General features: G+C 38.2%; 1 pseudogene; it reads right to left on the bottom strand.

The window, feature by feature from the left end:
- Nucleotides 1-11923: 11923 nt before the first annotated feature.
- Nucleotides 11924-13551, bottom strand: LOC132513906 (ubiquitin carboxyl-terminal hydrolase 44-like; annotated as a pseudogene).
- Between the last annotated feature and the right edge of the window lie 573 nt (nt 13552-14124).

Genomic DNA, 14124 nt, shown 5'->3' with positions numbered 1-14124 from the left:
TGAAAATATCATCATACCAAGTTAATTTTCTTGCTGACAAATTTTGCCAAAGATATAATATGAAATTATTGTCTTTAAGTAAACCTAGATTCAATGGAAGTACTATACTTAATATTGATGACTCTAACGACATGTCTGTATTAATTAAAAACTTAACCTAACTTAAATACCAGATATTAAGTTAATACTGAATATTCCCCAAATCACATGAACCAGAAATTTATTTTGGTTGGTTTCTGTTGATTTTTAGAAATGTTTGATTAGTAAGTGCTTACTTTTATTTAAGCCAATTAAATAGAGTTCACTCACAAGTTGATTTTGTTAATACTATCCAAAGATAAAGACATATATTCATAATGTACACATAAACATATATATTTCCAGACAAAGGTCTCATAAATTCATTTTAAAACTTATTTATGAATCAGGAATTTTAATACAAAACTTATTAATTTATAATTTTATCCTATTTCCCTCTGTATAAGAAAACACTTATAATTGCATAATAGTACCATAGTTTAAAGATACATTAAGAGACAACTTTTCCCTAAATCTAGGGAGTATTATGGCCACGTCATATTACAAAGGAAAATCATCTTTTTATATTTCATTGGCTTGTGACTGAAAGTGGTCCAATTCTGGAGAATTCACCCCAAGGAGCTGCATTTGAGAAATAAATTTGTTTTCCATGTCCAGACCACTTACATTACACATGCAAACATACATACACAAAAGAAAATTTAATTCCTGTAGGACAAAAACAAAGGGATAAGTCCAACAATTCCCTTAACTTTTTCAAACATGTCCCTCTTTTAAACAAAAAGCAAATGGAAAAATAGGGAATCATGACTGTGTGTAGTGGCAATTCACCCGGCAAATGCAAAATCACAAATAGCAGTTGGAGTAAGTTAAATTTACTTACTTGAGTTTAAAAAAGGTCTCTTTCCCTTTTTTTCCTTTGTTTTGAAATTTTATTAGTTAACCCAATGCTGAAGTCTCAGGCAATGTGGGCTGTGTGTGTATTTTCAAGGCCATGGTAAAAGTCATAACTTCAAGTTTTCTCCTAGGCATATTTTTGTTCTCTCAGGGTCTGAAAAAAAAATTTATCAAGCCAGCTTTTTCTAACTGCATATGTAAAAAGAACAAGTTCTAAATTTTTTTTCTTTTTCCCCTCTGGAGTCTAAATAATATTGTGGCCATGCAATGTTAAAAAATCTTCCTTTATATTTCTTTATAGGAGTATAACTAAAGATCTTTCAGATTTTGTAAAATACATCCTAGGGAACAACTACAAAATGGAATAGAGCTCTCATTCCCAGTTGTTCTTTCACAAACCTGCTATTGCCAGAAACATACAGATCAGAGCTAGATAAACCACTTCTTAATGGCCTCTCAGGGTTGCTGCTCCCCACCATGAGAATGGAAGATTTCCTACCTACTGTTTCAGACAGGGGTTACAGATGAGCCTCGGTCTTAACAGAGGATGTTCCCAGTCACTACTCAGATGGTGCCAGATGGCCAAGGGATTCCACAGCCCAGAAGGGAAAATCCAATTAAAGTGGCAATCTGCTCAAAACCAGGTGACCAAGCTCTGCAACTTTCCCCCTAAAAAGGAAAATTTCCCGTCAAGGCATCCCAGTAGAGAAGTATACCCTTGTGTCACTACAAGTGAGAATCCACCACTTACCAGAGACATCTCACAGATCAGAGCAAACCAGACCAGAATAGGACCAGAGCCCCGTTTCCTTCACTACAGAATTTAAAGTGCTGTGGGTTAGTGATGCCCAGTCACTTGTCAGCACTCGGGACAGTCCCTGAGACAAAAATGCTCAGGCAGCTGCTGGACAGAATCTGAGAGCTGCCTTTGGCAAGAGGCCAATGTCCTATGGGCAAGATGCCCAATTAACACAGAGCCCAGGGTTGAATGTATTCCTCTATATTTCCTGTCTCAATATATGGAGGCCTGAAAGTGGTCCCAAATTACTCTCCAATAGAGTTGCTCTAACAAACCCTAGGCCACTAAAGACTGCAGAGAGTACTCCTTTATCAGATCTTGAATTCCTTTCAATTTTTCAACAATATACACTTTAGCCTAGGTCCAATCTCTGCTTACTACCATGTTATATCACTCAACCATCTTATTCACACAGATGCCCAATTAAATGGACAAAGAGAAAAATCAGAGGAATCCATGGCTCAGAAATTGTGTGTTCCAAGGTGGAGAGTAACCATAAATAACATTGAGCTGAGAGAGGGCTGCAGCCTCTGTGGCTCCATCAACTTATGTCACAAAAGTCCTTTCCTCCCCAAAACCAACGCCACTCAGAAAAATACCATTGAGATTCAAAGAGGTAATTAAAGCAAGCATAATCCCCCAGGGTGCACCACAACAACAGAAGCATGCAAAAGGAAATCAATTCCCAGCCGCACCCAATACAAAGGGATCAGTCTAGGATTTTCAGGTTTTGGAAGAGCAAACCAGACATCAACAGAACAGAAGGAGGATGTTTCCTTCTCAAGAGAAAGGGAGATAGAGAGAAAGGGAGATATAAAGGGAAAAGTTATGTTTTCCCATTGTAGATGAACAAAAACTGAAAGCCCCAACAGGGACTTACTAGCTTCAAGGATGATGAAACAGAAGAGCTTCAGGTGGCTGCTTGTCCTATGCTATGAAAATAACCCTTCTCGTCCAAGAACCCTGGAGTCTGGGACCCCCCCACCTCCAAACAAAAGGGGTGTCCCAGCACAGCTGTCCCTACTGACTGGCTTGCCAAGAAATGTTACCAGGTCTTCTCCAGATTTTTGAAAATCTCCCACAAGATTTTTAGGCAAACAATAATTTTTACTGAAAGGATAACTTGTGCACAAGGGAGAGAGAACATGAAAGGGTGCCAACTCCTTGAAGACTTTCAGGTAAGTGTTTTAAAGGCAGTGTGAGGGAGAGGGCTACAGGGTGTCTGACCAGCTTGTGCTCAATTCTCAGACTGGTTGGCATCAAAGTGAAGTTTTGAACATCATCAATCTTCTGGTTTAAACAGGTCTGATGTCTATGTGCTTGCAGTCAGAAGTTTTCATCTGCTGTGGGTCTGCTCCCTGCAAAAGAAGAAAAACAAAACAAAGCAAAACAGGAGTGTGTGTCAGGTCTTCATCTATATCTCAGGGAACTGGGAGTTTGGTGATTCTGCTATGTGGTGGATTTATAGTCCCACTTTTGTCCTTTTGAAACTATGTACATAAACCAAAGGAAGAGAGATAATGTTTTACCCCTTTGGATCTCTGGTATTGTCTCAAACACCCAAGATTTCACGTGCTTTGTTTTGCTGAGTTTGTTAAGCTTGTTTGTTCAAGGTCACTCCCTGGTCCTTTTCTAAGATGGCTACACTCTTGTCTTTCTGTCTCAAGAGGACAACAAAGAAAACATAAAGAAAAAGAGTGAAGAAAACCTTTGTGAACTGTGGGATACCACTAAAGGAAACAGTATACGTATTACTGTAGTTTCAGAAGGAGAAGAAAGGGGGAAAGGAGCAGAAAGCTTATTAAAAGAAATAATAGCTGAGAACATCCCGAGTCTGAGTGGAGATATTGTCATCCAAGTTCATGAATGAAGCTCCTAGATTTCCTAAAATAATTAACTCAAAATGATATTCTCCACCCAAGTATGGTGGCCATTGCAGCACTGGCAGCAGCATGAAACTGGTGACAAATCATATATCCTTCAGTGGGGACTGTACGGATGAAGGATGTACTTCCATTTGGCTGGGCACTGTACAGAAGTTAGAACAAAGGGGCTGGATTTACATGTACTGACAAGAATAAATCTCAGAAATAAAGTTGAGTGAAAAAGCAAGTTTCTGGAAGATATGTGTGCGTGAAATCATTTCTGTAACTCATAAAAACAAAAATCGGTACAATGTTGTATGAATATGTGAGAAAGAATGGGGGTGCAGGGAAAGACACCAATTTATATGTGAGAAATACATATGCTTCTTAAAAGTACAGGATGCAAAGGGGACTGCAACAGTATCTGTAACCTTTTATTAAAAAAAATAAAGAAAACAATATAGGAACATGAAAAAAATAAAGGAAATATGGCAAAATATTAATTCCTAAATTGTGGGTACATTACTGTCATATTTTTCTCTGTGCATTTATTTCAAAATAAAAAGAATGGTTTGAAAACCTCATTAAAATGCTTAAAGAACAACAAAAATGTATTATAAAACACATATTAAAATAAAACTGTGTGAGTTAAAAAAGAGAAAAAAACAAGGGTCTTCATATAGAAGAGAACCCTCATAAGTCTATTAGTGGATTTCTTAGCAGAAATTTTGAAGGTCAGGAGACAGTAAAATGATATATTCAAAGTGATAAAAGAAAGCAAACAAAACAAAACAAAAAAAACAAAAAAACTTGCCAACCAAGAATACTTTATCTGGCAAAATTGTCCTTCAGTAATGAGGGAGAGATAAAGACTTTCCCAGACAAACCAAAGCTGAAGGAGTTCATCACTACTAGACCTGTCTCTTAAGAAATGCTAAAAGGAGTTTTTTAAGCTGAAATGAAATGGTGCTAATTAGTTACATGAAAACATATGATATCAAACACACAGGTAAGTTTTAAGTTATAAAGTCAAATTCAGAATACTTTAATACTGTGATATTGTGGTGTGTTCATCTTTTTCACTCTAGTATAAAGATTAAAGGACATAAGAATTACAAATAACTATAGCTACAATAATTTGTTAATGGGTATAAAATATAATGACAGGTTAATTGTGGCACCAAAAACATAAAATATATGAGGGAGGAGTAAAAGGATATACTTTTTTAATGTGATTGAAGTTATTTTGTTATCGTCTAAAAATTGAATATTATACCAGTAAGAAGTTTTATGTAAGTCTTATGGTAACCACAAAGCAAAAACACACAGTAGAAAAAAATAAGAATATTTGTAAACTTTAATTTTTCTGACATCAACAGTGAGTAGTTTCCTTTTCTCCAGTGTGTAGTATGAAACTGAATGATGGAGAAATTCTTGTGAAAATATGCCCACAGGTATTTGCCATGTCATTTCAACTGATCTTACTATATATGTGAGCTCCATACATCCCACCATGAATAATGACTGAGACCCCTCACAGAATGATTTGGTTTGCTTGTTTACATGATCTTTTCCCCAAATGACACACTTTGTTTACATTGATCAAATGAAACTGAATTCACTTCACTTTGCAGCTGTGTACATATAGATGCAAATGAGTCATACAGACAGGTAAACCAATTAGATAGGAAAGGACTTCTTGTGAGTTAAATATTTGCTATAATTGAAATATTTTGTCAAAATTTTAAAAAATGAATACAGGAAGATAAAATACATGTCCATAAAAAATGAATGGCAGGAAGATAAAATATATGTTCTGGGAGTTGATGTGACATAAAGAATATAATTAAAAATTGTGTCATCTATCACTTTACTAATAAGAAAACTTGAAAAATCAATATTTCTTACAACCCCCGGTACACATTTTTAGTTTATTAACCCAGGCTGGTACCAGAGCTAAAGAGAATCAGTGCTCAAAGAGTATAATACCTACGTAAATAGTTTTGGATAACTAATATAGTTGTTTTCTTTTTATCTTGACCACATGAATCTTTAATGAGGTATAATTTTGTTAACAGTTGAAGTAACAACTTGTATAGGTATTTAATAGATGAATTATTTTAAACCTTAGCCATTTAATACACAAATTGTATTTTCGGTATGAATGATTTCCTTGTTCAGTGATAAATTCTCATTGCATTTCAAGATCAGCTTCCCCAAATGACTTGTTCTCTAAAATTTAAGGAAAATTTCCTAATATACGTCTTTTTCAACCTAATACTTATAAAGCTGTCATCTTTATTTGTATGCAGTTTGACTAGACCAAATAAAGAACAATTATAAAAACAATACATTTTTGGAAAAGGAAGTTCCATTAACCAAAGTAATGTCTATTCTGAGCCCTGTAACACACAAAGTCTCAGGAATATTAGTAAGTGTGATCAATGAGTAATTAGATGATACCTTGACATTTTACTTTGTAGTAGTTTAACTCCCTTCAGGGGGCAAACATAACTTCCAATATACAAATCTGAAAGAAATGCCTTGTTTTTGGTAAGACTATTAGTGAAGAAAGTCTAATATTCTGTCTAAGAATTTGTATAGAAAATAGCAACAAAAGATAAATAAGAAACATATAAAATGATGCCACCTAAAATTCTTCAGTAGAAGACTGCACAAATTCATGATGTGAGCCAATTAAGACATCAACATATAAAAGAGGCAACACCAGTCTGAGGTAAGAACTAAAAGTTTAAAACTCCCAGGTAGAGGTTTCAAAAGAAGATGGCAGAGGAGTAGGATGTGGAGATCACCTTCCTCCCCACAGATACACCAGAAATATATCTACACGTGGAAAAATTCCTACAGAACACCTACTGAATGCTGACAGAAGTCCTCAGACCTCCCAAAAGGCAAGAAACTCCCCACATAACTGGATAGGGCAAAAGAAAAAAGAATAAACAGAGACAAAAGAATAGGGGCAGGACATGCACCAGTGGGAGGGAGCTTTGAAGGAGGGAAGGTTTCAACACACTAGGAATCCCCTTTGCAGGTGGAGACTGTGGAGGTTTGAGGGGGAAAGCTTCAGAGCCATGGAGGAGAGCGCAGCAAAAGGGATGCAGAGGGCAAAGCAGAGATTCCCGCACAGAGGATGGGTGCCGACTGGTACTCACCAGCCCAAGAGGTTTGTCTGCTCACCCGCCGGGGCACGTGGGGCTAGGAGCTGAGGCTCGGACTTTGGTCTGATCGCAGGGAGAGGACTGGCGGCGAGAACAAAACCTGAAGGGTTTAGTGCACCACTGCTAGAAGGGAGGGAGTACAGAAGAAGTCTGGAGCTGTCAAACAGGCAAGAGACTTTTTCTTCCCTCTTTGTTTCCTGGTGCGCCAGGAGAGGGGATTAAGCGAGCTGCTTAAACGAGCTCCAGAGAAGGGCAGGAGCCGCAGCTAACAGTGTGGAACCCAGAGACGGGCATGAGACGCTAAGGCTGCTGCCGCCACCACCAAGAAGCCTGTGTGCAAGCACAAGTCACTATCCCCACCTCCCCTCATGGCAGCTTCTTCAGTCCGCCACTGCAAGGGTCCCGGGATCCAGAGACAAGTTCCCCGGGAGAACACACACCAAGCCTCAGGCTGGTGCAACGTCACACCGGCCTCTGCCGCCGCAGACTCACCCCACATCTGTACCCCTCCCTCCGCCGGACTGAGTGAGCCAGAGCCCCCGAATCAGCGGCTCCTTTAACCCTGTCTTCTCTGAGCAAAGAACAGATGCCCTTCAGTGACCTACATGCAGAGGCGGTGCCATATACAAAGCTGAACCCCGGGAGCTGTGCAAAAAAAAGAAGAGAAAGGGAAATCTCTCACGGCAGCCTCAGGAACAGCAGATTAAATCTCCACAAGCAACTTGTTGTACCCTGCATCTGTGGAATACCTGAATAGACAACAAATCATCAAAAAATTGAGGAGGTGGACTTTGAGAGAATGATTTATAATTTTTTTCCCTTTTCTGCTATTTGTGAGTGTGTATGTGTATGCTTCTGTGTGAGATTTTGTCTGTATAGCTTTGCTTTCACCATTTGCCCTAGGGTTCAATCCATCCGTTTTATTTTTGTTTTTTTCTTTAAAAAAATTTTTTTCTTAATAATTATTTTTTTATTTTAATAACTTCAATTTATTTTACCTGACTTTATTTTATTTTCCTTTATCTTCTTTCTTTCTTTCCACATTTTCTACCTTTTATTCTGAGCTGTGTGGATGAAAGGCTCTTGGTGCTAGAGCCAGGAGTCAGTGCTTTGCCTCTGAGGTGGGAGAGCCAACTTCAGGACACTGGTCCTCAAGAGCACTCCCAGCTCCACGTAATATTAGGCAGCAAAAATCTCCCAGAGATCTCCATCTCAACACCTACACCCAGCTTCACTCAAAGACCAGCAAGCTACAGTGCTGGACACCCTATGCCAACCAACTAGCAAGATAGGAACACAACCACACCCATTAGTATAGAGTCTGCATAAAATCATAGTAAGTCCACAGATACCCCAAAACACACCACCAGACGTACACCTGCCCACCAGAAAGGCAAGATCCAGCCTCATCCACCAGAACACAGGCACTAGTCCCCTCCACCAGGAAGGCTACACAACCCACTGAAACAACTTTAGCCACTGGGGACAGACACGAAAAACAACGGGAACTATGAACCAGGAGCCTGCCAAAAGGAGACCCCAAACACAGTAAGATAAGCAAAATGAGAAGACAGAAAAACACACAGCAGATGAAGGAGCAAGATAAAAACCGAGCAGACCTAACAAATGAAGAGGAAATAGGTAGTCTACCTGAAAAAGAATTCAGAATAATGATAGTAAAAATGATACAAAATCTTGGAAATAGAATAGAGAAAATGCAAGAAACATTTCACAAGGACCTAGAAGAACTAAAGATGAAACAAGCAATGATGAAGAACACAATAAATGAAATTAAAAATACTCTAGAAGGGATCAATAGCAGAATAATTCAGGCAGAAGAATGGATAAGTGACCTGGAAGATAAAGTAGTGGAAATAACTACTGCAGAGAAGAATAAAGAAAAATGAATGAAAAGAACTGAGGACAGTCTCAGAGACCTCTGGGACAACATTAAACACACCAACATTCAAATTATAGGGGTTCCAGAAGAAGAAGAGAAAAAGAAAGGGACTGAGAAAATATTTGAAGAGATTCTAGTTGAAAAGTTCCCTAATATGGGAAAGGAAATAGTTAATCAAGTCCAGGAAGCACAGAGAGTCCCATACAGTATATATCCAAGAAAAACTCGCCAAGACACATATTAATCAAACTGTCCAAAATTAAATGCAATGAAAACAAATTAAAAGCAGCAAGGGAAAAACAACAAATAAAAAAACAAGGGAATCCCCATATGGTTAACAGTTGATCGTTCAGCAGAAACTCTGCAGGCCAGAAGGGACTGGCAGGACATATTTAAAGTGATGAAGGAGAAAAACCTACAAACAAGATTATTCTAACCAGCAACGATCTCATTCAGATTTGATGGAGAAATTAAAACCTTTACAGACAAGCAAAAGCTGAGAGAGTTCAGCACCACCAAACCAGCTTAACAACAAATGCTAAAGGAAATTCTCTAGGCAAGAAACACAAGAGAAGGAAAAGACCTATAATAACGAACCCAAAACAATTTAGACAATGGAGAAAGGAACATATATATCGATAATTACCTTAAATGTAAACGGACTAAATGCTCCCACCAAAAGACACAGATTGGCTGAATGGGTACAAAAACAAGACCCATATATGTGCTGTCTACAAGAGACCCACTTCAGACCTAGAGACACATACAGACTGAAAGTAAGGGGATGGAAAAAGATATTCCACACAAATGGAAACCAAAAGAAAGCTGGAGTAGCAATTCTCATATCAGACAAAATAGACTTTAAAATAAAGACTATTAAGAGACAAAGAGGGTCACTACATAATGATCAAGCAATCGATCCAAGAAGAAGATATAACAATTGTAAATATTTATGCACCCAACATAGGAGCACCTCAATACATTAGGCAAATACTAACAGCCATAAAAGGGGAAATCGACAGTAACACATTCATAGTAGGGGACTTTAACACCCCACTTTCACCCATGGACAGATCATCCAAAATGAAAATAAATAAGGAAACACAAGCTTTAAATGATACATTAAACAAGATCGACTTAATTGATATTTATAGGACACTCCATCCAAAAACAACAGAATACACGCTTTTCTCAAGTGCTCATGGAACATTTTCCAGGATAGATCATATCCTGGGTCACAAATCAAGCCTTGGTAACTTTAAGAAAATTGAAATTGTATCAAGTATCAAGTTTTATTTCTGCAATTTGTATGGGAACACAAAAGACCCCAAATAGCTAAGGCAATCTTGAGTATGAAAAATGGAGCAGGAGGAATCAGGTTCCCTGACTTCAGACTATACTACAAAGCTACAGTAATCAAGACAGTATGGTACTGGCTCAAAAACAGAAAGATAGATCCATGGAAGAGGATAGAAAGCCCAGAGATAAACCCATGCACATATGGTCACCTTATTTTTGATAAAGGAGGCAGGAATGTACAGTGGAGAAAGGACAACCTCTTCAATAAGTGGTGCTGGGAAAACTGGACAGGTACATGTAAAAGTATGAGATTAGATCACTCCCTAACACCATACACCAAAATAAGCTCAAAATGGATTAAAGACCTAAATATAAGGCCAGAAACTCTCAAACTCTTAGAGGAAAACATAGGCAGAACACTCTATGACATAAATCACAGCAAGATCCTTTTTGACCCACCTCCCAGAGAAATGGAAATAAAAACAAAAGTAAACAAATGGGACCTAATGAAACTGCAAAGCTTTTGCACAGCAAAGGCAACCATAAACAAGACCAAAAGACAACCCTCAGAATGGGAGAAAATATTTGCAAATGAAGCAACTGACAAAGGATTAATCTCCAAAATTTACAAGCAGCCCATGCAACTCAATAACAAAAAAACAAACAACCCATCCAAAAATGGGCAGAAGACCTATATAGACATTTCTCCAAAGATATACAGATTGCCAACAGACACATGAAAGAATGCTCAACATCATTAATCATTAGAGAAATGCAAATCAAAGCTACAATGAGATATCATCTCACACTGGTCAGAATGGCCATCTTCCAAAAAACTAGAAACAATTAATTCTGGAGGGAGTGTGGAGAAAAGGGAACACTATTGCACTGTTGGTGGGAATGTAAATTTATACAGCCACTGTGAAGAACAGTATGGAGTTCCTTAAAAAAACTACAAATGGAACTACCATACGACCCAGTAATCCCACTACTGAGCATATACCCTGAGGAAACCGTAGTTCAAAAAGTGTCATGTACCAAAAGGTTCATTGCAGCTCTGTTTACAATGCCCAGGACATGGAAGCCACCTAAGTGTCCATCAACAGATGAAAGGTTAACTAAGATGTGGCACATATATACAATGGAATGTTACTCAGCCCAAAAAGAAAGGAAATTGAGTTATTTTTAGTGAGGTGGATTGACCTGGAGTCTGTCATGCAATGTGAAGTTAGTCAGAAGGAGAATAACAAATACCGTTTGCTAGCACATATATATGGAATCTAAGAAAAAAAATGTCATGAAGAGCCTAGGGTTAGGACAGGAATAAAGACACAGACCTACTAGAGAATGGACTTGAGGATATGGGGAGGGGGAAGGGTAAACTGTGACAAAGTGAGAGAGTGGCATGGACATATTTTCACTACCAAACGTAGGATGGATAACTAGTGGGAAGTAGCTGCATGGCACACGGAGATCAGCTAGGTGGTTTGTGACCACCTAGAGTAGTGGGATAGGGAGGTTCAGAGGGAGGGAGGCGCAAAGGTTAAGAGATATGAGAACTTATGTATATGTATAACTGATTCACTTTATTATAAAGCAGAAAGTAACACACCTTTGTAAAGCAATTATACTCCAATAAAGATGTTAAAAAAGAGATAAATAAAAACTCCCAGGTATTTGAAAAATATTTAGTTACCTACTGCCATTGATATACATATAATTATGCTAATCTGTCTCTGTAAAAAAGAGATTTATTGTAGTTAGATACAAAATGTGTAAACATAGTGTGCACTGATTAGTAAGAAAATAAAAACAATGAAGCTCAAAGTTTTTAAGTCAACCCTCTTAAAACACACACACACACACACACACACACACACACACACATATATATATATACATACATACATATAAATCGCAAGAAGAAAGACCCACTGTCTTTGGATCAGCTAAGGATTTCATTAGAAGAGGTATCAATTTCTTTGGGATGTTGGCTACCAGACAGGTGTTTAGAATGTCCATCCTCAGTAACTCGCTGGGTATAAAACAAAATATAGGGCTTCCCTGGTGGCGCAGTGGTTGAGAGTCCGCTTTCCAATTCAGGGGACACGGGTTCGTGTCCCGGTCCGGGAAGATCCCACATGCCGCAGAGCGGCTGGCCCGTGAGCCATGGCCGCTGAGCCTGCGCGTCCGGAGCCTGTGCCCCGCAATGGGAGAGGCCACAACAGTGAGAGGCCCGTGTACTGCAAAAAAAAAAAAAAATATATATATATATATATATATATATATATATATATATATATATATATATATATATATAAGCTTGGGCCTTGCATATTTCATCCATAGTGCACATGTTTAGCTTGGAATCATTGCAGTGTACTCAGAACCCTCCTTCGGGATTATAACACTAGGCAGTGTAATATCCTGAGCCAAATTCTTTCCCGTGGTGCATTACTACAGCAGGTACGTAATGAATAAAACATTCTGGTCTGTGAGGTTTCAGAGATTCCCTGCAGCAATATGGCTCCATGTTTAAGATTTCTTCAAAGCCAACATGAACACCAATCTTCTCTTAATTATTGTGTCCTGATCACCTGAATCCTTTGAGATGTAATATGAGAAACTGAGGTAGGTGGAATATCATAAGCTGTTTGGGGGCTTCTGTGAGCATAACTAGTTTGAGGAAAACCTTCTATGCTTTTAATTACACTGGTCACATATATAGATTTTTCCTTCTGAAGCTTCAGTTTTTGTGAATTTGGTCAACATTTTAGTAACCAGACACAGCTGAGAAGTAGTATCTTTTCCATTGCATTGGTATCTTTCTGGAAATTCCAGTGACAATTTCCAGAAAAGTGCTATGATATTTGATTTGTTGTCACATGTGAGACACGTAACCTGAGTAACAAGTTATCTATGAAAAATGTTATTCACAACATTCATAAACTGTTTGATAAGTTTCCGTTGAGAAGTGGGGATATGAGATGGTATCCTGGTATCAGTTGTCTCTAGGTCATGCTGTATTTTATCCAAAAGCTCACAAATTAATTCTCGAGCATCTTGTTAGGCATAACCACGAAAATCAGGTATTAATCTCCATATTAAGTGTAGCATAGCAAATGGTGTGACCAAGGCCCACTTTCCAGACCACATAACTTGGAACAAAATATGAAATTCATGACAGAGAGAAGTGTATTATGAACTTGGCTTCCTTGGCTGAATAAGTTCTATCTTTCTACTCTTTGATGCTCCACCACTTAGTCCTGATGATAAACTTGGATGTCTGGAGCAAACAAAGCCTGTTTCTTTTTCTTGGCATTCATTCATTTGGTATACTGTATCTGTGACTGGAGGATGCCTTCAAGATGATCTTGTTTTATCACTAGCTGTCACAGCCAGCCATCGGTTCAGATCAAGTTGGAAAAAATATTGTCAAAAAATAAGTAAATGACTCAATACTTGAAGAACATAATTCATATAGCAAGTATTTCCAAAATTTCTCAATCCTGTTACACGAAGAGTTATTATTGGTGTTCATTTAATGGAGGAATCACTGGCATTTTTAAAAATTTTATTTTATTTATTTATTTTTTTATTCAGCAGGTTCTTGTTAATTATCTATTCTATACATATTAGAATAGATAACGCAAGCACAAATCAACTCAGTTGTATTGCAGTCCACACAATGCCATTTCTGAGGGTTGAGGATGGAATGGCCTTGAACAAGTCTCAACTGCCCAATGTGTTTGACTTATCCGTTGTTAGCATTTAGTCTAGCTGAGAAACACATAATCCAAAGAAATCTCTGTTCACAACACCTGAAGCATCTGGAAAGATCCCGAGCCAGAGTGGCCATCTTAGCACTCTTCAGCATGAAGCTGTAGCCGACTCTGCCCCCGTCCCCCCACTTTGGAGTGCCAGGAGAGGGCAGGCTGCTCTGCTATGTGACTGTGGACGGATAGGTTGTCCACCTGAGACTGGGAACCCACTTCTGGGCCCCAAGTCCGTGTCGGTGCAGCATTATCTTTTATATGAGTCTAAACGCACATGTTGTCACTTTTACATGATAGCCAATGGCTTATCAACTATTTATAAGCTTTCATATATATGCTGAAGAGGAAGCAGTTCATTCTTTACCTGTGG

This window comes from Lagenorhynchus albirostris, chromosome X (assembly GCF_949774975.1).
Source record: "Lagenorhynchus albirostris chromosome X, mLagAlb1.1, whole genome shotgun sequence".
NCBI lineage: Eukaryota > Metazoa > Chordata > Mammalia > Artiodactyla > Delphinidae > Lagenorhynchus > Lagenorhynchus albirostris.
The sequence above is the reverse complement of the archived record's forward strand: the minus strand, read 5'-3'. Positions and strand labels throughout refer to the sequence as shown.